Source organism: Drosophila kikkawai, chromosome 3L (assembly GCF_030179895.1).
Source record: "Drosophila kikkawai strain 14028-0561.14 chromosome 3L, DkikHiC1v2, whole genome shotgun sequence".
Classification (NCBI taxonomy): Eukaryota; Metazoa; Arthropoda; class Insecta; order Diptera; family Drosophilidae; genus Drosophila; species Drosophila kikkawai.
In genome coordinates, this window is record NC_091730.1 from 7,122,973 (window position 1) to 7,149,094 (window position 26,122).

General features: G+C 42.3%; 1 protein-coding gene across 4 annotated transcripts in view; it reads right to left on the reverse strand.

Moving 5' to 3' along the window:
- Positions 1-19,192, reverse strand: part of unc-13-4A (BAI1 associated protein 3) — a 50,351-nt gene extending 31,159 nt beyond the window's left edge. For 2 of the 4 annotated variants that reach the window (XR_011444920.1, XM_070285634.1), the window contains exon 1: positions 18,154-19,192. The gene's annotated coding sequence lies outside the window, so the exon portion shown is untranslated. The remainder of the gene's footprint in view (positions 1-18,153) is intronic. The other 2 variants (XM_070285635.1, XM_017162249.3) reach the window with 2 other exon arrangements.
- Between the last annotated feature and the right edge of the window lie 6,930 nt (positions 19,193-26,122).

Below are 26,122 nucleotides of genomic sequence, written 5' to 3' on the forward strand. Positions count from 1 at the left end.
TAAATTAGAGTGCGCGACTTCAGTTCGAGTTCGTTTTTTATCCCATTAATTGTGTTTGCCTGTTTTAGATCGAGCCAGCTCCTCGAAGGTCTCCCCGAAATCCATCTTTGGTTGCTCGCCATTGGGAAAAGAAGGGAAAGTAAGAACAGAAATTTGGGGAATTGGGAAGATTGGAATTTGGTGATTTGATGATTGGCCATTCGGCTAAAGGAATGGGAATTCAAAGTGGCAAATTGTTCGCAGGCATGCTGAAATATTTAGACAATTGAGATTTGTTCATTTCCATTAAGCTTTCAGCGAGGCCATTTTGAAACAATTGCGGGGAATTGGATGATGAATTTTAAAAATCCCATTTATTAATTCATTTCAATTTTAAATCAAATCACGGAAAAGCTTTTTGAAAAGAAATTTTGTATATACAATGGAAAATAGTTTAACTCGGAAGCTTATATTGGAGTTTGATTTAAGATTAATGAATAAACTATTGGCGTTTAATATTATTTAGTACAAGAGAAAAAATAAACTCACTTTTTTAAGCTATTTCTCTTAAAATATTCGCACAATGTATTAAATTTAATTAGTGAAGCTGTTCAAAGGAGTTACCTGAATCTCTCTTGAGATTCATCTCCTCACTTTAAGGCAATTAAAGATGATTAGATCAAGGAATTTGGATAATCCCGAGAATCAATACAAGTCAGTTAATTAATTTCCTTTTCAAAATCAAATCAAGTCTCAACTTGAGCTTGGCTCTTTGATTATTCATGGCCAGACGTCCGAATATCCTTTTAATGTTCCCATCACAATGCTGTCAGTGTGCGGATTTAAAGCTGCTTTTGTCCTTGGCGAGAACTGTTTTTGGAATTGGCAACTGAAAGTCAAATCAAAGCCACAGGCAGAGCCTGCATGACACAAAACACAAACGCACGTCAACAATGTTGTCTGTTGTTTGTTGCTGCCATCATGGGATGTTGCTGTTGGGCCAGGCAATTGCACATGCCAAAGTGAATGTGGAACGGCAGAAAAGGCATCAGTATGGGACAGCCAACCTGCAGGGCAGCAGATAGACAGTTTTTGACCATTTACCATCTAGCCGTAGTTACACGAAAAGAAAAATATTTAAAAAATAGACAAAGTGCTTATATTCAACCTGTAACTACCTTTTTTAAATGATGAACACAGCCTACAAATAATTAAATTAAATAAATATATATAGACTCTAAACTCCAAATGTAAGGAGGGGGTTTCTATTATAGAAATTATTTTTTTCCAGTGTCCTCCTGTGATCCTGGAGGTCGGTAAAATGGAAGGCGTTGCTGGGGCAATTGTGGGGGCAACTATGTAAGCGGGATCGGGCAGGCGGCCGAAGAAGGAGCTGCGGCAACAATGCAAATGGAAATGTGCAACGCAGTGAGGGGGCAGAGCACAAAGCGTCGCTCGAAACGACAGGACTGTCAAAGTGACGGCCGTCCTTTGGCTGCCTTTTCGACGATGGCATCGCCGGTGGCCATGTGCCATCATCCATGTTCCATGTGCCATGTGCCACTGCCAGCTGTATTTGCACTAAAAGCTTTTGTTAATGGCTGCGTCAATATTTTGCCATGCTTTAATAACACGGAAAACGGGATGAAAACGGGGCGAAACCGGAGAACCGAAGAGCCGGCAAACGGAAAAGGGAAATGAGAAAAAAAAAAAAACGAAGCCACAAAACACTAAATTCACTTTCTGCATTTGACGAATGGAATCGAATACAAATATGGATGTAACCCAACCTCGAAACAGAAGCAAAAACCACATAAATTCATTTGCCACTCGAGGCGGGGGGATGAGGTGGAAAAGCCAACCCTTTTCCAGGGTCATACATACATTTTTCAGCAAACATCTAACCGAGTTACCTCGGACCTCCGCATTTACACAATATAAACTTCACACGTACAATCATCGCACAAACGGCCAAGAGTAGACTTTCGCACATACCCGTACATATTGTATATCTTTATGTGTTGCGTTGGGCTCCTTTTGGCATTTCGGGCACGTAAAACATCAACGCATAAATACAAAAAAAAACCAGAGACGTTGCGAGTTCGAAGGAGGTTTCTCCTCATCCATCTCCCTGCAAGTTGAGCCTGTCGAATGGAGGGTTGGAAAAGAAATGGCGTCCGCCGATCAAAAGACAACACAATGTGCCGCGAATTCGATGCCAACATGTTGAGCTGAACACGTAGCTGGGTGACTGATTGGGCTACAAGGATGCCGAGTGCATCCGATTGGAACTGGTTCGAAACTGCAGACAACGGGCGATAGAGGAATCATTCAACCGGAGAACTGATTGCAATCGGAGCGCTTTCGAGAAGTATGTTTACCGGATCTGGTTCTTTTCGGTTGAGAGACAAACAAAAGAAACATGAGCTTATAAATATCTAAACTAATCTTGGAAATATCGAGATGGAAAGGCTTACAATTCAATGAATATTTCTCAATAAAAAGGGCTATCATTAAATTAGCATGTCAAGGTCTCTCGCAAAACTATTACCATTTAAATCCTGTAGTAAATCCCTTTGGACATTTTCTGCTTTTACCTTTGCAGTCCTGGCATATGTCAATATTTAGAACCGCCTTCGCCGTCTGCCTCGCTTTTGTTGCTTATCCTCTTTAGACAGGTTTTTCCCCTCGCTTTTCTTTGTTTGTGTGTGTGTGTGCCTGCTTCGCTTTTGGGGAAATTCAATTTGTTATAATTTGAAAATTTCATTTTTCGTTATGCAAATGCGCTCGATAAGCCGTAGACGAATGCCCACCCAACAGGAGGGAGGCCCACATGACCAGGCCTAACCCTGGACGAGGTGTGGCAGGATTCAGGGATTTCTCCTTCGACTGGCGCCACAGAAAAGCAATTTGTGGCAGCTTAAATGTCAATGCGAGGCATCCACGATTTCTGCTTGGTTATGGCAATCGGCATTAGTTGTTGCCGCCAAGTGTTATGGCCGCTATATATGCTAACACCACGCTATGTGCCACGCCGGCGGCTATAAATAGAGCGGCACGTCTCGGATATTTTTAGCCTGCGGACGCGGACATAGGGTGTGCTCTCTCCCGATATGGCCTAGCCTCAGGTTGAGCCATAAAAATAAAGTTCTGTTTGGACAGCTAAAAACAAATTGCAAACAATAAAGCCAGCGAGGTGGCAGTTCCGCCGCAGGACCTTCTCCTCCGCCAACACATGTCTTGGACTCGGACTCCCGCCGCCCCCATCCCTAGCCCAATCCCAATCAGGTGCCAAAAACTTCAGAGTCTGTCGTGGCAAATTGTCAATGAATTGCCCTCTGGGAGGGACGTTGTTCATTCCCTTCTATCGATTGTTTTTACCTTCGGCCCAAACTTCTGGGTATTTGCTTTTGTTAAATGGCGCTCGTTGTTTTTCCTTCTTGTATTTTGTTATTTTGGTCATTGATTCGAGCATCCAATAAGAGTCGTGTCCTTGCTTCAGTCTCTCGTCCCTGCTAATTTAATGAAATTCGATTTCATTGTCTGCCACACTCTGGCAAATGAGCCTCATAAGTTTTTTCCCCCACCAATCGCTCCCCCAGTAATATTGTTAGTATAAATCCTTGTTATTGGTTTTTAGCACTGTGCACCATGGCGTATGATTAATATGTACAAATCGCATTAAAGCCTTTCAACCTCCGAGAGCAAAATCCCTAATCCAGTACTGGCTTTTTATGAAGTCCTTCCTCTCCCTATCTCTGCGCATAAAAATATACGATTATTATTACGATTGTTATGTGCACAATTGCCAGCATCAACAATAAAGGGAGAAAAAGAAGCTCTAGGAAATTTTAGCCCAATAACTCAATCAGATTTCGACACAGCAGATACACACAAACATTTTGATGCATGGCCAGGGCGAAATAAAATACACCAGCAGACTGATATTTATTGTATAGCAACGGAAAATGTACTGGTAAGTGGATAAAGGAAAAGTTTTTAATACCCTTTTGGTAGGGGTAAGACATTAAAGGATTCCTTATTGGAAGATTTAGATGATTAAATTATATAAATTATTTAGTTTCTTTTATAAATGCATAGATGCCAGAAATGTTTTATGTTTATTAAAAGGCTATATTATTACTCCCCTGAAAACTCTCAGATTTTTACTCATAATAAAATTGTTTTTGTATCTACCTTCCCCCCTTTATTTAATATTTAATATGCATTAAACTTTACTTAAGTTTAAAAACTTTCAACTGGCAACCCCTTTTGGTCTTCTTAGAAATTTTAAGAACATTTTCATGTACTCACGCGTCTCCCAAGCGCATAACAAACATCGTAAAAAAGTTATAGTGCCCCACAGTTAGTGTAATAAAAGCGTGTTTCCTTGTTTCCTTAGCTCGCCCCCACCACCACCACCACCACCACCACGAAGTATATATATTACAAAATCGATGAATCAAAGTAAATTACCAGAAATAAATGAGATAAAATATGTGTAAGCGAGGTCGCTACCTGCCAAGGATTCGGGCGGGCAGAGCAGAAGGACGAGCTGGACAGGACCTGACCGTCCGTATATTAGCGAGCTGGCAGCTTGGGGGGGTTTTTGATTTAGCTAAGCCAAACGCGGGACAGGATAAGCCAGGATAGTTGACCTGGAAGCAGCCAGCGCGGTAATCGCAGGGGCTTGGCAACGACCTGGCTTGGCTTGGTCATAGTCGCGCTAAGCGCTAAGCTCTCCGGCGGTTGATGGTAAATGCCACTAAAAACGGTGTGCCAGTATCGCCCCCATACAAACACACTAGCATTCACACACACGCGCTTTCCCTGTGCAGGAAATTGAAAAAGTTGGATATGCCAGACTTCCGTTTCAGCTGTGCTCCAGGTTCCAGCTCGAGTTGAGTGCGCACACTAATTTAATAAGGCAACAAGGCGGCGACTTGGCCACTTTTTAGTGCCAAAAGCACTGCGATTAAAATGGGGTTAATTACAACATTTCATAATTATTTGCTTATAAGAATCTATAAGAAAATTTCAGTAAAAGTATACAACCTACCTAAATAACTTGATTTCAATACTGATTTCTCTTAGTGCACCAATGGCCACACACGGGCGCACACCCCTGGTCACATATGCAGGCTACACCTCGAATTCAGGGACCCCAAATTGCCATTGCCACTGTACTCTATTCTCTGGCTTGTTCCTTTGTTGCTCTCAAAACTTGTTCGCCAGAGTAATCATATAAATATTGTTCTGTAAGTGTGTTACAGTGAGTGCGTGCCAAAAAACTTTTGCGTGTCGGGTGTTTATTAAAAACTTGGCCTACATTTCCATCGCCTTCTTCACGGTGTATACGCGATTTTATGTACAATACATAAATATTACTTTTGTCTGGGCAGCAAAGTGAAATTCACGGTCATTCGCCGTACAATTCGGCAGTCTTTGAATTTTCCAGGAATTTATTAAAGGATTTCTTTCACCTTGAGACCTTTTTTTTTGTTTTTGGGTAATTCCTGGAAGCCGGACTTTGGGAACAACTTTTAAAGGTGATTATGGCCTCCGTGACTTTAATGAGCTCAGGAAACGCCCTGGAGCGTCAGGCAGGAAGGCGGAGACAGGCCAGGTAAGCTTATTGCTTTGTCAGCCTTCTCGGACGCTAGACTTTGAGCAGGGAATAGACACTGAGAGAAACAATTAATTCTATATAATATAAATTTAAACAAAAAGTGGGTCAAGGATTACTGTTGCTTTCAAGGTAAAAAGTTATTTTAAGCAACAACTTAAAAGCTTTAAATACATGCAAATATTTTTCTTGCTTTTATCTTAAATTTGTTTTGGTAAATGAAAGTTTCAGATAGAAATGCAAGGTATTTATTATTGATTAAAGACCAACACTTCCTTGCTGCCTCATAAATAACATATTCGTACGTTAATATCCAGGACTTTTCAGCCTTCTTTTTCTCTGTATCAGGACTACCGAGGGACCATAGTGGACTGTAGGGAGCTGGGAAGCAAATTCCCTCTGGCCAGAGCCCACTTATGCACACATCATTTTTATTATGTGCCCCAGTTCGAGCTGCTGCCCAGTGGACTGATGGAACTGGTCGACTGGTAGCTCCTTGCTGTTTAATTTATCGCCCAACCGGCTAAATATGTTTGCTTTGCTCGCTCCTTTGGCTCAGTTGTCCCTGTCCCTATTGGCCTCCCGTCCCCCGCTCTATTATGAGCATAATAAACTCATTAAAATGCAGCGAAGTGGAGCTAGAGAGCTGGAGCTGTCAACGCCATCATCGTGGCCATGGTCCATATGGCCGAGTGGCCGCCTTGACGGCTATTGTGGTTTGCATACGCATACGCACCGTTGGCCCGCTAAAAGGCTTTCCATTTCCTCCTCCTCCTCCACGCAGGCATGTTGTTTACATTCGAGGGGCGTGCTCCTCCATGTCCCCAAGTGGGTCAATGTGCTTTGAACTGATTAGTGTCAGTCTAGTGGCAGTGGCCACATCCTGATCAAGGGCTTTAAGCGGCCACCACGACCACCACTACCAGCCCTTCGTTGGTGCCTGAAGTTTCTGGTCAGCCCGTCACGTTCCTTAAAGCCATATGTCCGCCTGGCAGATATAAGCAGATATCACGCATAAATTGGGAAACAAAATCGATAAGGAAATTGCGGTTCACGCGTTAGTCGTCGTTCCTGGTGGTGGTGGCTCGTAAATTATGCCACGCCCCTGCCATAACGAGGCCAATAATTCAGGGAATAATTCTCGCCACATTTTCCCTTCTGATTTTGCTTTCAGCCTGTTGTTTGCTGGTTGCTTTGCTCTGTCGTTTTTTGGTTTGTTTGTTTGTTGCTTTTTCCTGCTCGATTATTTCCGTGTTGATTTTTTAGGCCTTCTGGCCAAAAGAAGGTTTTATGTATTTTTTCCCCTTTTTTTCATTCATATACCGAAAGAATATTTGTAAATGTTGAATTTTTGATGAAATTATTAAATATTCAACAGTTTGGACACCTGTTTTCTAATATTTAACAAGAGAGTTTTCGAGGAAAATTAAGTTATTCATTTGAAAAAGCTATTAAACATAGTTATAAATTATTTTATTATTATATTTATTAGTTATTTCTTAATTTAAATTAAACAGTATTCCCCTCACTTTTCCCCAGTGTAAATCTCGCATAAATATTCACATTTATGGCTATTTCGGGAAACCGCCTGACCAAACCGAACCCGGCAACGCCATAAAAACTTGCAAATTCAATGTTTGTTTCCCTCGAATTTTTTTTGCGAAAAAATTTTGTTTGGCAACTTCATTTCGGCGCTTATATTGACAGCGACAACTGACAAACAATGAATGACAAACGGCCAAATGAAACAGCAACAGCAACAAAGGCGAGAAAAGCGGCAACGCGCTGTAACTTTTTATCAAGTTATTAACTTATCTAATTCGATTATGGCCATGAGCGGGTGTCTGTGTGTGTGCGGGGGCAGGATATTTCGCTCTCTCTGTTCCTGCGTGTCAGTGGGTGAGTGAGGTCCTGGCGGCGGCGGCAGCCTGTTCGTGTCAGAACGGCAACGTTTACGTAGCGAGCAATTCAATTAGAAATGCGGTAGCAGAGCAGTAAAAACAAAAACGCCGCACCAGCTAACAGCAACACTAACAAAACAAAACAAAGCAGCAGCGGCTGCAGCAGCACAGCCAAAATGGCTGCCTAGACAAACAGAATGAATGAAAAGGACACAGACAAGGACCTGAGAGAGAGAGAGAAGGACTGACAGACAGGCTCTATCAAAAAATGCTAAGCAACAGACTGGCAGGCAGACAGCCAAGGACACACAGCGCCGGGGGTCGTTTATGCGGAAGAATCTTTACGATAATGGAACCCATTCACAATATCCTGCTGCAAACACTCAAATTTCAAGGACCCTAATTAATAACCATTGAAAGGTCATTCTCAAAGCTTTAAATCAAGGTTTAAGGGGGATCTAAAGGGAAAAGGAGTTCGTTAGAGTAACTTTCAGCTCATAAATCAAATCAGGAGATTTTAAATATTTCTTTTGCCCAAATAGTAAGCTACATTTTAACCTTTATTTATTCTTAATAAATTCTTGAGGCATTCCTGACAAGTGCTAACCATTTGCTAGACATATGCTCCATAATGGCTAACCATTTGCCTACTTTGAAATATGCCTGCTAAATGAGCAATCTCCCGCATTCCACATTGAGATTTACAAATTACCAAAACACAATTCCCATCTGCAAACAACAACACATTCCGGCAAAAATAAATAATATTATGTGTGTGTGTGCTGCCGGGGCTTGTCTCTGTCAGTTAAATTTTTATGTTTTTGTTGTCAAAGCCCATTAAACTGTCTTCGTGTCCCGGTCCTTGCGACCAAGAGAGCCTCTTGGCCCCTTAGCCTCAGGGCTGCATAGACAGGCCTTTCACAAAAAAAAAAAAAAATAAAGAAGAAAAAAGCCCAAACAAGGGAAATGGAGGTAAAAAAGTTGGCCATTTGTCTGCCGCTTGCTTTTGTCAGTTATAAAGTTTTAACCTTTATGGAGTGTGGCATGGCCGCTGCCTTTCCTGAGCCTGGCCAACAGCATTCCGGCCACATAATAGTACGTAAATACATATATGTAAACCCCTAACAAATAAATTGAATTTCAGCTATAAACAAGAAGAAGAAAGTCAGATTAAGTCCTAGGTCCGGAGGTTATGATACAGAAAATTATACGATTATGCCAAAAGGAAAAAGATTTATTGGCGGGCCAAAGTCTAGACAGGGAAAACATAATAGTTAAGCTGGGGTTTTACTTAAAATTTTCAGAGTTATGTTTTGAAATAGATAGAGATTTATATGAAAAATGAATTAAAAGAACAAAACATTAGATTAATTCAAAGTTACAGACAAAGTTAAAGTTTTTTAAAAGGCGTTTATTGTAATACTTGTAATAGTTCATTAAACTTTCAGGGACATTACTTATTCTAAAGAAATAAATTAAGTTTAATGCTGCACATAAAAAGAAAGTCAGGCAAAGTTGAGATAAAGTGTGGTGAAGAAGATTTAATGACTGGCTAAAGTCTAGACAAGCAAACCCTTAGATTTTTTCATAACTACTAAAAGCGTTTCCTTGTAGCAATTATTACAATTTGAATGACAATGCCCCTGTAGTGTAGCTGCAGTTTTCTGAGAATTAACAAAGGCCTTTGCTCGTTTGCTTATTTTTAATGACATTCCTTTGTGCCAGACTTTGGCAATTGATTTGCGCAGAACCGACGGCAAAGAGCAACAAAAATGTACAAAATATGATAATAAAAGTTGACAGACAATGGCTACTGCTCCTGTTACTGCTTCAGCTTCAGCTCCTGCTCTTGGTCCTGTTCTCTTTTCGACCATGGCCAGCCATCGTCATCGAGAGTTTTCCAATCAAACTTGTATTTTGGCCAAGAACGTTATTGAAAGCAGCTTAATGCGCAAGTAAGCTGTCCATTATTCCGCAACATGTCCGTCCTTCGTGTGGGGGGCCAACAAAAGCATTGAAATTTGGCCAGTACCTCGGGATTGGCAGTGGTACTGTGGGTGTGGCTGGAATAGGAGCAAAAGCAGAGCCCGTACCCGGAGCAGGGGCCTTTGCTCATGCATTATGCGCATTGTTTGCCAACTGACAAAAGCAACTTTTATGTTGTTCAAAATTTGGTTATCAGCTTGGCAGAAAAAGTAAAAAAGCAGGCAGGAACAGTAGATACATTGTCCACGGAGGAGGAGACGCATAAATCACGCAAACACTGGGATCAGGAGGGCCGAAAAGGTGCCAGTCCTGTGTGTGTCCTGTGTCGTACGTGTAACTGCATAAATATGATTGATATCTGCCCAATGGCAAGGTCCACCCCCGCCTTGTAGGATTCCTCGGCAATAACAACTTCAATTACCATTGCCAGGGGGGACAGGAACGGTAGCATGGAGGTCTCTGGCACAACGACTACATCAACTTTGGGAACACCATAAATGCCTAAAACGTCGCATTGTTGCGCTTGGATTGTGACGAAGAAAAGCGAGACAATGGGCCCAGGGCGCTGAATGGTAAGTGAGTAAGGGATGGGGGGGGGGCAGTAGGAGCTCCTCTGTCATTGTTACAGCAACAATTTTCTTTTGTAAATTCGCCATGAAAGCGAATAAAACAGGCGGAAGCTTGACTCCACCCCTGCATGCCATCAAATCGCCTGCCACCCACTTAAGCTTTAAACTTAATGTTTGCTAATATAATTAAGCCATTTGGGAGATCCTTCACTTCACTCAAGGATTTTTAAATTAATTTCTGTTGTCTTGTTGGTTTTAATTCCCCCTGCTACACTCTATTTGTTCTGGCATTTATTCGCTTTTCCTTTATGTTGGACTGCTCACACATTATCCATACGCCATGTTGGCCTGCCTTTAAGAGCTTCTTGAAATTGGCAGAAGCGTTTGTGTGAAGAGAGACAAAATGTAGGCAAAGAAAAAAAGTCTTTATAAATAAAATATATAAATAAATATAAGATAGTAAGAAATATATACAAAACATGTTCAAGATATTTAAATAAATGTAATTTCTTTTTTAAAATTGTATTTATTACCCTCTGAAAATGAAAGAACAATCAAAATATCCTTTAATTTTCCCTCAGTGCAGACAAACACACGCATACCATCAGCATAACGGCGGCAACTACAATAAGCAGCTCATGCAAAATGCAGGGGAATGCTGAATAAATCAAGGGAGATGGCCACGGGGCGGAACTGGCAGCTGCCAACGGCTGCAGGAGAACAAATTAAAGACCCCATTGAGCTTCGAGCTTCGCTGTCCGGGCCTGACGTGGCCCGGCTAACTGACTGACTGAATGACTTACTGACACTGACAAGGACACCACCGCCAAGAGTTAACTAAATGCTCGACAGTTGCAACAAACGGCAAACAGAGAGAATATAACGTTAAAGTGGAGGAGCAGCTGGAGGAGCAAAGGACTAGAGGCAGGACTTGGCGGAAGCCAAGGCCGAGTGAAGAGACTTCTCTTGGCGCAATGCTTCCGCTGTTGTCATTCGCTTAAAAGTTTATTCCTCGCCTGCCGCTGACAGGAGCAAGCCAAGTTGAATCCTCGCCTGTCGCGCTGCTTCTTGTCGCTGCTCCCTTTTGAATATCCTCGCTTTGGCATCGCCTTGGCCTTATATCCGGTGCCGCAACACTTCCTGTTTACAATTTAAACTAATAAGCAGCCAACGAGGCTGACAACAAGAAGAACGCAGCGGCATGGTCTTGGTCCTAGCAGCTGGCATCGTTTTCAATTTTCATTCTAACGCCCATTTATTTCAGTTTTTCCCCGCCGCGTTCACTTTGCATATTCAATAAATTGAAATTGACATTTGGCATTGCAGGGGGCTGTGAGGAGAGGACTGCGTGATGTATATCCCTTTATAACCCCAACACATATGAATAAAGAAGCATCCAGACAGGACATCGTTCATCACTCTGGGAAAAAATGTGTATAAAATGTAGGCTTGCCTTTTTTAAACAGGAAATTTGAAGAAAAATGAAGAAATTTGGACTTTTAAAGAAGAATTTAAAATTTATTTTGAGTATTTATTAGATGGTTTCTGGGTAACAACATAATATTTATTAGATAATTTCTGACTTAACTAAAAAACTCTTTATATTTCTCAGTTTCCGATTAATTGATTTTTCCTAGTGCAGGGAGGCATCATCAATATTTGCAGATTGGCAATGCCAGCAAATAGCAATTGGCAAACAAAGTTCGCATTGGCTAAGCAAGCAAATGTCTCTGAGCCTGATCCCAACGGCAAGCACGGCCAGACGACGAGCTCTTCATTAATCCGGTGTGTCCGGGCCAGGGTCATTCATTAGCCACGGCCACTCGAAACGGCCAGCCATTTAGTGCACTTTCCAGCCGAGAATCGACGGGATTGCCACTTGTTTGGAACTCAATTAACTTGGCTAAGAGCGAAAGTGTTGCGCCTGCAAAATGTCAAAAGAAGCTGGCAAATATTTGCAGATACTCCACACAGAAGCGCAATCAAAATGTCAGTTTAACAATAAATTACAAGGACCTGCGAGGGAAGAGCACTAAGCGAGGTAAATTTTTTTTCCAACTGGCATAAAAATGTTCATTTTGCCTAAGAACTTTTCGAGCAGCGCGAGCTATTTTTAATAATTATTATGAGAGTGGATGCCGGGGTTGGCCACGGAACTGTCAGTCTGTCAACGTGTTGCTAGGCACCGCCATTGTCCTGGCAGCAGGAGCAGCCCCACAATGTTTACGTTATCTCATTTAACACTTGAAAACTTTTCCACCCGCACTCACATGACGGCTCACGGGCTGCTGTTTGCTCTGTCTGAGCACTGAAGAGCCGAGCTCCGGGCTCCAAGCTCCGAGTGGCATCCCCAAGCACCACCTGCTCCTGTCTGGCCACGCATTTGCACATTAACAGTGTGAAAAATTATGATTGAGCCATAAAACAGTCAGCTGCGTCGGCTCCACCCACCAGGTTTACTTAGGTCTGGTCGGTCTCCCCCAGGAATTGTCACATGTGCGTGTGTGTGTGAGAGTCCCATCTGCCGGGAAGAAAGTTTCTTTCGTTCTTTCTGTTTTTTTTTTTTTGGTGCAAAGCAGAGACAAAGGGAAATTCTCACTTTGTCCCGCTTCCGCTGCCTTCATTGAGCCGCAGCTCCTTGGCCAGGACACTTTCCATTTTCCAGCTCTGTTTGAGCAAACACAGTTAACCAGGCGATGCTTTTACCCCGAAGGAGTAGCAATTAAGACGCAGAGCAACCTACAATTTTCTCCATTGTTTTTCTCCCTTTTTTCTTAGAGAGAAAGACAAGGAGAGAATCAAAACAATGGCTGTGCCCTCTTGTCAGCTCAATTTTCAATTAACATCGTCTTCCGAATGGCTTATATTGATATAGAATAGTATCTGAGCTTATCCTTGAGGGCTTTTCAAAGCAAAGGGATATGATAACATGTTCTAAAGTTCTTGAAAATATAGAAAGAGAATGTTGAGTTAGTGATAAAATCCTTAATTTAAGGCCTTTAAGCATGCTACAATTTATTTAAAATTTTAAAGTATTACTCTTCCTGTAAACACCATTTAACAAATTGTATAAAACATATAAAACAGTATGAAAGTCATGTATATAAGTCACAAAAGTGAGCTCTTTCAATAAGAAATTGATGTCCAAATGCGATGATATTTCGCCCTGAAGTATACACGCTTGTGTGTGCATGTTTGTGTCACCTTCATGTACGATTTCAATAATGAATGAGCCGAGTCTGGCGGAGTCGCTCCAATTGACTTGGCCCCGTCCATTAATAATCCACATGGCATATAAATCAATCATGCGACAAGCTGATAAACATCCAACAGCTATACAAATATGTATACGAGGGGTTATGCGAGTGTGTGTGTGTGTGTGTGTTGTCATCCACGTGTGTGTTTGTGTTTACACTGAAACACATAAACATTCGCTGGCCAGAGCGACGAACGTGTCGAATAATTCGGGGTTTGTCTGCAGGAAAGCATTTGGATTTTATTGGATTTTATGCCACTCTGCGGAGGAGCAGCTGCCATCTATTTTTAGTTATCCGCTCGTAACTGCGCAACAGTTGAAGCTGAGACCAAGAATCTATTTATAGTCTAGGCCCGGAGAGCAGCTGCCGGAGAGCTTTGCCGGAGAGCGACAGCAGGATTTGGGATAATTCCACTTTTGCATGGACATGAAGCGCTCTTAAAGCCAACGGAATAAATACAAACAAACAAGAGAGATGCAGGTGGAGTTCGATTTTAATTTCAGATAGAGAAGAGGTAAATCATGTTTATTATTTTTGCTGACACAAATAATTGACTTAAATGACTGAATTTCCAGTTTTTTAACTTTCAAAGAATATCACTCGTACGTCATGTTGTTGCAGCAGCCAAACATTTGCACTTTTAAAAGCCACAAAAAGTATATATCAATCGTATATGGAATATATATATATATTCTGTGACTCAAACATTTATATATTTCCATTTTCGTTAAAGTGTAAGAGGTCTGAATGCATTTAGTTGCCAGAATCTCCTTTTAATCCGCATAAAACACATGTGCAACCTTACATTTGCAGCATTAAAACCATAAAAGCTCTTTGATAATTCCTAGAAATGCTTTCCTGAGTTTACCTTCAGTCATAATTTTCCCAGAATAATATGAGCATTTCTTGTACATTTTTAAGACAAATCTCAATTATAGCTCTGCCTTGACAACTCTTGACTTCTCCGGGATACTCTTCTAGGAGGAATTTCCATTCAGCTGCCAAGTATGCTACGGTTAATAAACAAACCTCTTCGTCCTGTATTGTTGGGAGGTTGACAAATCTGATCCCTTGAAAGGAAAGGAGGAACATTTCGCTGCCATTCTTTGGCTGTTTGTGTTGTGCTGCATCAAAATGCCAGAGAGCCGGGTTCTAAGTCCTCTCCACTTGGCTATAATATGCAAGGCTTTCCTGTCCCCTGTTCCTGCAATGCTTCTTTGCATTTCAAATGTCTAAAATGGAGCCTTAGAGCTGCCTGGGCTTTAAGTGCTGCCGCCCAGTCAGCCAGCTGTTTCAGGCTTTCACTGCCACTTCCACTCCTTGTCTTCCCTTAACCCATTTCATCGACCTCTTAGTCTCCTTTCATTTCTCCCATTTCTTTTTTTTTTTTCCTTAGTGCGCACAATTACACAACAACAATAAAAGAAAAAGGTAGCCGTAATCAGAAAAACGTAAAAATTCTACAAGCAGGTAACGAAAATATTTGAAATTGCTTTTTGCTTTTGCCACCCCGTTGAAGGTTCGTCCTGCGTTCCTTGTCCTGGCATTCCGTCTGCCTAATGGCGTATATTTTAGGCAAGCCTGGCTGCCCCAGGACTCGGTTTCGGTTTCTGTTTCGGTTTCGTCTCGTTTTATTTATTTTTTGCCGCCTTTCCTCACTCCCTCAATCTTAACGATGTCGAGGACACATCTTGGTTGACATTTTTTGTTTTGCTGGAACGCCGGGGAACCAGTGCCTTGATAAGGTTAATTGCCCATTCATGCAATATACCCTTCATAACCCAGTGGGCATGCTAATAACTCCTTCAAGGAGCCACTCTGCATTGGAAGGACCAACTTTGAGGGTATTTCCAATTCGATATGGAAGTAGGTAAGGCTGCCAGCTTATTGTGTTTCTGCTGAAGATATGTATTTCGCAGTCTTTTGCCTGTCGCACATATCGAATTCTGATTTGACGCTCATCGACAGCGACATAACACAAATATTTTGGCACACACAGCAGGCGACACAACATTTTGCGACAGTTTTGCCAGAGGTCATCGGAAATTGGTAGCAGGAGGATACATGTATATCGAGCTTATGAAGGATACTTATTGTCGCATATTAGAGCAATATGAATTGAATACCCAATGTAAGTGAGCCCATTGACATGGCAACCTGGCCCCAGCCAGAGTCTTCAGAGCCTCAATAGTTCAGTGGTCAAGGGACAGGCAGGACCGTCTCCACTTAAGGGTGCTCTCCCAATTTAACAAAGCCAAATGAGATCGCATTACTAATGCTTTTCATGCAAAATGAATGTCCAGGCCAGGGAAATTTAATATTGTCTGGCAAGAGTCTTCCAATTATGATTCAAATTAAGGTATTAAAATTAAAGGGATTTTTAATTAGTTTGATTTTGGTAGATGATTAAAGTAATGTAATTAAATATGTACTTTTGAATTTATAGTGTTGATTCTTTCCTTTTATATTCTTAAAACCAAAATATCTATAGTTTATCCTTCATTTTAGTTGAAGCATATTTATTTAAGGCTTAAAGTTCTCTAATTTCATGCTAATATTTCATTTCTTGCTCTATAATTTCAGAGAACCTCCTTTAAATAAAAGCCAATAAGAATATTTTATTGAATTGATTTTTGAAATTACCACAGATCCCACTGCCAAAGCCTTTTAAATGACTACAAAATCCTTCAGTTATTGAGCTTTGTCTTCAAAAATCCAGTTTCATTGAAAATTAAAAAATAAAAATAACAAGTCTCTAGCTTTTACAACCAGAAATGTGTGTATTTGTTTTTGGTTTGCGGCCCCAAACCCATTTCCCTGACCATTCTGACCACAGAAACCACAAAAAAACATAATACTAACAAAAGAGGCGTATGTCAAAAACAATTGGAGTGTCCGGAATAAAAAAGGAATTGCTCAACAAGAATAAACTAAAAATAATTATGAATAACAAAAGTTGGTCGGGCTGTCGACAACAATAAACATTTCTATTGCAATTATCGTTGCCGCTTTTGTTGAGTGAAATTGAATGACAAGTTGTTTTTTATTCATTTTTATTTCTTGCTGTTTAACCTTTATGCAAAACAGCAGCGAAAAAGGCAAAAGTCGCAGTGCCAGCGAGTGGTTTTAATGAAATGCCCACAAAAGTCTTTGAAGTCCTTCGTCCACATTCAATTGGAGAGCGTTCGGGAACGGATGGATGAAGTGGGTTTGGGCGTTGCCAGGACGCAGCAATAAAGCACACAAGTGCCAAACGACGAACAACGAACGAACGAGGAACGGGAAATGCCGCGGCAAACGGAAGCAAAATGGAAATTATGATAAGAAGTTCGGACAGTCATTAAAATGGAACTGGACACTGGCATTATATAGTCGCTGGGAAAATAAAAAGCAAACAGTGAGAACACAACTGCGTTAGCTGGAACGGTGAGTGAATCTCCCCGGAGGCGCAAAAAGGGGTCTGGCGCAAAAATATGTCTCGATGTTAAGTGCTTCATTTAATTAACAAAGTTGACATGAAAGCCTGGTTCTGGCCAGGCCCCAAACCGTTGTCATCCCGCACATTTCATTTGTTCGTTTCGCTCTTTAAAGATACCCTAACCGAAGGGGCAGGGTCTGCACCTTGGCAAGGGAAGTTTGCCAAGATTTGGAGCTTTCTTTGAGGATTACTTTTTCAATTGATTGTTCGTGAGGACACCTCTTTCTGGGTAACCCAAGAATAAAGAAAGAAAAGCCTTTTAATTCAGGGCTCTTCCCCTTATTTCACTCTTCCCTTTTATCCGTTTGCTTCACTTCTCTTGCCTCCTAATTGTTTGTCTTTGTAATGGAGGAGACACAACAGATGGCACCACTCATACGCCAGGTGGGCCGCCAGGGCATACTTTGGTTAATTTGATTCGGAATTTGCATTCTGATGGCAATGCACGTGCCCCTGGGTGGGTGTGTTTGCTGTTGACACGGATTTAGCATAAATTTAATTAGAGCAAAAACCAAATTGGAGCTGATTTTTAATTAACTGTGTATATACCACACACAATATACCCCTCCCTCCCTTGCTCTCCAGCCTGTTGCTGTTTTTGTTTACTTTTATCAGCGAGCATATGTGTGGCGGAGTACATTTGTTATCCTATTTCCCCCCCCCCCAGCCAAGCCTCAGTCCAAAGGCCATAAAAACAACAGCTGCACATTTCGCACAGACACCACAAAATGATATAAGGCAGCAAATTGCACGGCACATTTCACATATAATACGCATAATACTTGTCGTATACGTGGTCATAATAGTTTGCCCCGATAAAGCGGCGGTCATTAAAGTCGCCCCGGGGCCCAAAATGCCATCAAAGCCGCACATCAGACATCAGTCGGAAAGCTCACCATGTTTGTTTGCCATGATTAAAGAAAATACGCATTACGTACATTACGTATACGCCGCGTCGGCCTCGACTTTGCCGGGATTTATAGTAATAAATGCATCGGTAGCTGGAAGCTAACATATATATTGATTCACAAAAAATGCATGAATGCCTTATGGCGAAACATAATAATAAAACAGATTCGCGTTTGGTTTGATGTTATTAGACACGAATCATATTTTCAGCTGGACACTCAGGTGTTAATAATATATCGCACATATACACGCTGGCCATGAATAATAATTCACCGAAAGGGTTTTTGTGTCTATGTTGAATTTAAAGGCTTTAAATAAATAACGAAGAGTGGCATCAATATTTAAAAAAGCCATGAATGCTTTGGTTATCTTTAATTGTCACTGGCAGGCGACTGTCGATTTGGTAACGATTTTCCAGTGTTAGCTGAGAATGGTTTCAAGGACTCACCTGCTAGAAAAGGACTTCTCCTGCTCGAGTGTTCCCCTTTAACTTTTATGGCTGCATAAATTGACACGAGACTGGGACTTGACCAGAGCTTAAAATTCTGATGTAAATTTCTGCTGGAAAGTTGCTTCTCCTTTTAGGTTTTATTTGTTGAATTTGTTTTTTTGATTCTGCTTCGTCTTCTATGCGGATATTTTCGTGGTATTTATTTTAGCATAATTTTTGGGCTGTGCACTTTTCGTTTCCCGTTTCTCGCTTCTCGTTTCGTCGAATTTCGCTTTCCGTTTCAACTTGAACAAAACATTCAGAAGCATATTTAATGGGGCATGACCAAGGCTGAGATCGTAAAATAAATGGTTATATTCTGTGGCCCCGAGTGCAGTGTGCTGTGTAGTGTCCTGAGTCGGTGTCCGGTTCCCTATGCCATCCTCAGTCCCCATATACGATGTGGTGTGCTGTGTGCTCTGTGCTATGGTGTTCTATATGCAACAGTTGTCGCGGGGAGAGAAGGAAGCTGGAGCGAGGAAATGGGAATGGTTTCGGGCAAATGGATTTTTATTTTATAGCCTGGCAATAAAAAGCGAAACTGCAGGCCGCGCAACAGTTTGCAATTATGTGCAAATGCAGCGTGACATGAACGGGAGGATCCGGTCGTCGCTTTGCTACGCTTATCCTTGGTCCTGCACGCAATTTGGCTTTAGTTGTTTCGCTGCACCACTCCTCAGTTTAATTCAATTCAATTTGTTGTTAGTTTAGTCGAGTTTACATTTCGTTTCGTTTCATTTCACTTGGCACTCGCGCACTCACTTTCACACTCCCGATTTGGTGGGTTCGGTTAGTTTTTGTGGATGGCTCTGGAGGATATTTGGGAGTCCCCGACGACTGTGTGCTCCTCGGCTCCTGATTGCTGGGCTTCCTCTGCTGCTTGATTGAGAGAGAGAGCTACTACCTCCAGCGCCGCCTGCCAACAGCGAACTGAGCTGCTCCAGTTTCGCGTTTCACCTTATAAGCCGTGCAACCATCGCACTGTTGCTGCTCCTGCTGCTCCTGTGACTGTGACTGTGCTATCTTTAAATGCGAGTCCTGCTTGGCTTCCAGCCTGCCTTCAGTCCTCTGATAAGAGCCTGCAATGGTGTGCGTGTGCCGGAGAGCAATAGAGAGAATTTGTGTGTAAAAGCTTCTCGAGAGAGAGAGAGAGGGTCAGTGCGATGTTTTTTGCCTCGGGTTTCTCTCGAACAAAGCTCGGCGGGGAGTTGGTCCGTTTTTGATATTTGAATTTCAAATTTAATGGTTTCACAATTGCAAAATCATGTTTTATGTAGAGTCTTAAAATATATTTTGTAAGTATTTAAATTTAGTGTATAACTTAAATTTACAAAATAGAAGTTTCTATGGATTTATCAGTGAAAAAACTTTGTTTTTTTTTGGTTACACATAAACATTATAAGATAATGGAAACATTTTTTGAACCTTAAGAATTTTTGTCTTTCAGATGACCTAAACCGAATTCTTTAAATTGATATTTTGACGTATATGATATATATTTTTTTAATATAAAAATAAATAAAAATAAAATTATAATACCCTGCAATAGTAGAAAAATTAGATGAAAGCCATTCCGCAATTATATTTTAATTTAAAAAAAAAGTTGTAATTTAATCTTAAAGAAGCTGAATTAATGTACATGCTCTTAACATTCATACATTTCCGTATAAAATAAATATTTAAAACTTTCAAATAAACATAGAATTATCCCTTCCGGTTCTATGCTTCATCCTGGCTTGTTGATTTGGGTTCGCCATGAATGAACTTCCTCCTGTTGCATATGTTTTTTGTGGCCAAAGTGAAAAGGGGGACTTGGCCTAGAAAGGAAACATAGAACGCCCGACCCTCCTTCCCGCCATGAAGTTCAAGATGAAGGTTAGCTCCAAAAACTCGAAAAGCTGCCGGGAGAGCTTTTCCGCTCTCTGGCTTTCTCCCTTCGACGCTCTTCGCTCTCTCTTTTTCTCTCTCTCGCCTGTTGACTCTTATTCGCTCCTCCGCTTCGATTTGTTTTGTTTCCTTTTTTGTTTTCCACCATGGCGCCCCAAAAATTATGATGAGCTCCATCAAGCGACGGCGCTTAGCGCGCGTTGGCTTCCTTCCTGCGCTTTGGCCACTCACCGCCCACCAAAGACCACCTTGAGCCGCCCACCACAACCACCCACCTGCCCACACAAATCCTCAGCACTCACATCCTTAACCGCTTAAAGATTACACACGAGAAAAAAAAGGAATGAAAAACATGATGACTTGTGGAGAATGTCTTAGTTAAAGAAAGTTCTAATTACTAATTTTTAATTACTTTAACTATTCGATTTAATTACATTAATTATTAAGTAATATTCTTAATTGTTATCCAATGATTTCAATATTTTACCAATCTTTTATAACGACTGATGTGACAGATTATGTATTTATTTGCATTAATTATAAATCTTCTTTCTTTCTTTCAAGCTAGGCTACCAAGTTCCCAATTTTTGTCCATGTGCACTTTAGCTTTTTCAGCTTTTTGTGGGCTGCCCAAAATCTGAATCCGTGCGGAACGAAAAAGAACAGAACGGCAGCAGGACCCGGAACCCCGCCTCTTGCCCGGTGACCCAATTTCATGCCTCCACGTACACGGCGCTCAGCAACGGAGACAGGCATCTACGCTATATACGCCGTGTCCTGGCAGCAGCAGCAGCATCGGCAGCCACAGCAGCATCAGCATCGACATCGACAGCGGCTGGCAGCGTGTCCGGGGATTGAAGGCATGTGCCTGCCGTGCCCACAGATTTGCAGTCATACCTTCCGCCTGATTGGCCTGGGACTTTGGCATTTGCGGCCCTGGGTGTGGATGGCTGGAGGTGCGAATGCGACACATTTTTGCATTCTGCATTGTTGGCAGTAGGCATCAGATGATTGATTGTCGAAGGGCAAACAACAGGATCTGCTGCCACCCCTTTTGGGCTGTCAGGGACAACGCCAGACATCCCTCTCAAAATTAAGCAGCTTAAATAAGCGACAATATCGAGGAGGTAAAAAAGCGAGGCCTTGTCGCAGGATGGGAGATGGATGGGAGGACTCCCAAGTACGCCGTAACTAACTATTCTCGTTGCTCTCTTGGACTGTGAAAATGATAAAAGTTTTGTGCGTCTCTTCTCAACATAGCTTCCCTGCTATCTTTTCTTAATTTGAGTTGGGCCAAAGCAGCCAAAGTTGTTCGCTGTCAATGATGTGAACTTTTGAACTTTGATTGGTTGCCTCACTCATACAGGGGGGGGGGGGAGAGAGGGGTATAATCACGCACACTGAGACCTGAGAGGCTTCGAAGATAGTACAGGAGCTACTATACCTTCAAACGCTTTAATTTTAGGCCTCTACTTCAAGTAAAGTTTGGAAAAATAAAAAAAACTACCCTAAACTTATTCAGAAACAACCTCAATTTTACAATTTAAATTGAGATATTACAACTACCTCCTTAAGCTTTCGTCTAAAAAATCCTTTAACCAAATTGAATACATTTCACGAATGTCTGAACAATGGAGAATATACACAATAAGACAAGACAAAACGTTGCCTGCTTAAATGAGCCAAATAAGCAAGCTTAAATACCCCGAGCCACTTGAATGGAATGCCAATGATATTCTCCTAAAGGCTGCCCTGCTCTGCTCCACTCTGGAAAATGCATTTCCCAGCTTCATTAGGCTGCTGCTCCAGGTGCGTCGTTGCTGCCTAATCCCGGAGCTGCACTCGTAACCCCCCGAGATAAGCCCGCACCCAGAGCGGCTTTAGCCGGAATGTAAGGAGCAGCTTGGCCGAGGTAAAATGCAAATGAAATGGAGGTCTGGGGAAATGCCAAAAGCCTGCACTCGAAATGTCAGTTATTTTTAGACCAACCAAGTCAACCGATACAAATCACTTTCGCTAATTATGCCCGTCGGACCGAACTTCGGTTATCTAAAGACAGGCCAACACGGACACGCAGAGAAGTACGGCGAAAGTCAAGGTTGAAACTGACACCATGGACGCAGCTGGTCACGACCAAAGTTCGACTTGGTTTTTCCACGTAATCGAGGGGCCCTCAGCTGCACAAAAATCCTTCTGTCTTCTGGGAAAAACGTGTAAATGACAGAGATATGAACCTTCAAAAGTTCCTGGAATATATGCTGGGTTTATGGGATCAAGGTTTTCAAGTCACTCACGGTACCATCTCTGCTTCAAAAAAAAAAAACAGAGAGAAATGAAAAAGCTTAGCACACATTTGCGCGCCACACGTTGTGACAATTTTTCGGCTGGCCAAGATAAAGTGCGGCGATAGTCGACGACTCACCAATGTCCACCCAGCCATGTCTGGGCCAGTGGCCGCTCCCGCCGCTTCCCGACGCGTCAGTGTTTTTCGGGTGAACCACTCGACGTTCGAGTTTGCTGGGAGTGCCATCGCATTTCTGCCACCTGAGGTCACGACAGTGTCGACCGCTTCGACCGTCTGTGGCTTAGTTTAATTAAAGTTCTCTTGAAAATTCGACGTTGCGCATTATGGCTCTATTTGCCGGCCTGTCTGGCTAGCTGTCAGCCGAAACGCTGGGAATTGAGTAATTTATTTTACCCCAGGCAGGTGCAGCAGCAGCAGCAGCAACAGAAGCATCAACAAATTGTGCACACGTGGCGTATGCGTGTTGCGAGTGCTTTAATTGTTTGTCGTGCATCGCTTGCAATTTTCGCTTTACTTTCATTTTCCAGAGCTCTGTAAGAGCATTTATTTATTTTTTTTTATTATACCAAAGTTTCACATTGTCTGCTCTTTTTTGTTGCCCTCCCCGTTGTCTGCAAAGTTTTGTCACCTAAATCATTTAGCCGAATATTGCTGGGGCCGTAAAGCAGACAACATTAAACGAAGTGCCAGGTAAGCACCGTCACGAACCGCAGAGCAATTGTTAAAACTCAGCTCTGCATATAGCAGGTAAGGGAGCTATAAAGCTGGTTATACTTTTGAGTCTGAGTCGTGAAAAATATTGAAATTTTTGACGCTTACAAGTTGGGCTTTTAAAGAAGTCCCAGTAGTGGTGATTATTCGTAAATTACGCTGAAGCCTTAAAAAGCAAGGAAAGGTAAATTTATTTTACAAAATGTATATTTATGACATTTTTGTGTCCAACTACTGCATAATAATTAGTTCTTACGAAAGCTAAAACTAGTTAAATTTCGCTTCCCCGAATGTCGTGTGGTTTTGTGGACATTTTCAGAAAATGCAAAATAAGAACACACCAAAATCGGATCCATCAAGGTCACCACAAAGCTCCGTTCGCAGTCTTGTTGGGCAGCGAAAATGTTTTGACTCCTTTCCCCTAAAGCCACCGCCGCAAAAACCCCACCTAGCGGCTCTCCATCTCCGCCGCGGTGGTCCATCGATTCGCTGGCTTGGCAGTTTACAAGCCGCACAGCACACTCTGTGCACACATTTCGAGGCTGTTTTCGCTCATTTACCAATTTGCCGAGGCGCTGTTGGTCCCATCGGTTGCGTGTGGCGTCTATTACCCACTCCTGTGGCCATCGATGATCGATGCGTCGGCGGTGGCGTCCAGGAATTATGACCGGCGATAGCAGGAGCACGCACAGGTTCACCTTGCTTTGCCTAGCCGGTGGGTGGCCTTGTCCTTTGAGGCGCCCGAAATGTCTGTCGCGGCTCGCATGGAAATTGGTAATATTCACTCAATTTATTGACTAATTGCATTTACACTAGCTAATGAAAACGCTCAAATGCCAAATAAAATGGGGAATTTATCAAATTCTCTCACGCGGACAACGGGGCGCATGAGTAATGGCAAATCAACGTCTGAATATTTGAAATGCTAATTTATAAAATGGCCTCCGCTGATTCGCCATGATATAGAGTGGGGCGAACGCACCGCCCAGGTATTAGGCATTAGGTGTGAAGGTATAATTTACGCGGAGATAAATGGAAAACTCGTTAGGCTTTTTGACTCTCAAGCAGCCCGCCCAGTTTAGTTTTTCGTCACGATTTTTGTTAATATACCCAACCCCCCTTGGTCTGTTAAATGAATGTCGACAAGTTTGTGGTGCGGTCAGGAAGAGCCAGTGCTTGCCTCGTCTTACCTGTCGCCCAATCTGCAGGTGACAGGCGGTGGACGAATGCAAGAGGCTCTCCATAGGAGCCAGGACTCCTTAAAACTGACGGCAACTTTCCAATTAGGAGGCTAAAAAAAAGTTTCCCCTGCTGCCTGCTAAATAATTCAATTGTTTTGCCATGTCCGCCGGGCTATCAGCAGCTTGTTTTTGACTTTTGAAGATCCTTTGTTATGGCACACCACATAATAATATTTTATGCACTTGCAGCTTGCTTAATTAGTGTGAATTCAAGAAGCTCTCCCCTTGGCCAACTTTCATCTGTGGGCTGGCCAGTTTGTAGTTGTTCTTTGGCCACGTCGGCATTTAAGTTTTCCTCTCCACTGGCACACAAGTTGGGGCTTTAATAAGTGTTGCTTTTGAATAGTTTAATAATTATTTTCTATTCAAAAGGTGATGAAATAATTTATATTTTTTTGTAAGTTTAGAGTTGGAAAAGTTTTTTAACTGATCAAATTGAATTCAATTAATTGCTTTGCTGTTTACCGTGTACTTAAATTTATTTTGTTTTTTTTCTGCCTGTGTGCTTAGCCTGAGCTCGGCTAGGGGCAGCTAATTAGAAAAAGAGGGCCCTCATAGAAAGGACATGCAGGGAGGATATCCTGCACATTATGCTTTCTGTTTACCTCCTGTGAAAGGGAGACACAAACAGCAGATGAAGGTTGTTTGCAGCTCGCATAATCAAGGGCGGCGGGGAGGACGAAAGGCAAACACGGAAACAACTTGTTGCAACTACAAGCGAATAAAGTGTGTACATATACAAGCTCATGTGTGTGCGAGGACACAGGTCCTGCCGAGAGCTGGGGAACTGGGTGCGGAAGTGGGCTGAAAGTGCGAAAGGACGCTCGTTTCTCGGATTATAAATAATTTATATTGTTTGCCGAACAGGTAAAGAGTTTCCACTCGGCCCGGGATATTTGCTCAAGTCCTTCAAGGGGGCGAGAGCAAACGAGTTGGAATTCGAGAGGGAACTTCGATTTTATCAGCATAAAAGGACCTTTGACCTTGTCGGCCAATCAACTGCTAACTGAAATCCAATTAGAATGCACATTTTTTATGGCTCCGTCATGGGTAAACTGGATCGAATGGACCCGCAGGAATAGTGTCCATTACAACAATCGCTTTTTACATATTGTAAACATCACAAAGCGCAATTGTTGCCCGCACAAAGGACTCGCTCACACGCACACATGGAAACGCGGGAAAACAATGCCGGGAAAACAAACAAATGTCGAATATAAAAAGAGGGACGAGGAGAGGCTGGTTCCCATGGAACCTATGAAAAAGGGGAGAGAGGGAATATCGCACGCTGTGATAATTGAAATTCTGTCGCGCACAGCGAACGTTTCCGCTAAGCGCCGGCAACCAGAAATGGGCACGAGTCCCACCTCCAACTCCACATCCTGCTGCGGAACCAAATCGAACTCGAGGACAACGCAAGCCCCGCTATCCAGGAACAATGTAACCGAGTGGCGACAGGAACAACAGAAGCTGCGAACAGCCCAAATGGGGAAGCCTTTCATTTGGCAACTTTACAGGCTGAGTGACTTCCCGGCTTCCCCCCCCCCCAAGTCACCATTTGGTGTTACTCCTGGCTATTTCTAGTCCTGTCTCTGGGGCGATAACGCCCTCCATTGTTCCGCCCAAAGTGTCATAATTGTTTTTGTTTGCACTCTCCATTTATTTAAAGTGCCGGTTCGTTAGGTCTTTGTTTCTAATACGGGCCTATGCATTGGGGAGTACAAGGATACTTGCTTCCTTAAGGCCTCAAGGGGGTTTTTTCTTGTTCTTGACTTATTAACTT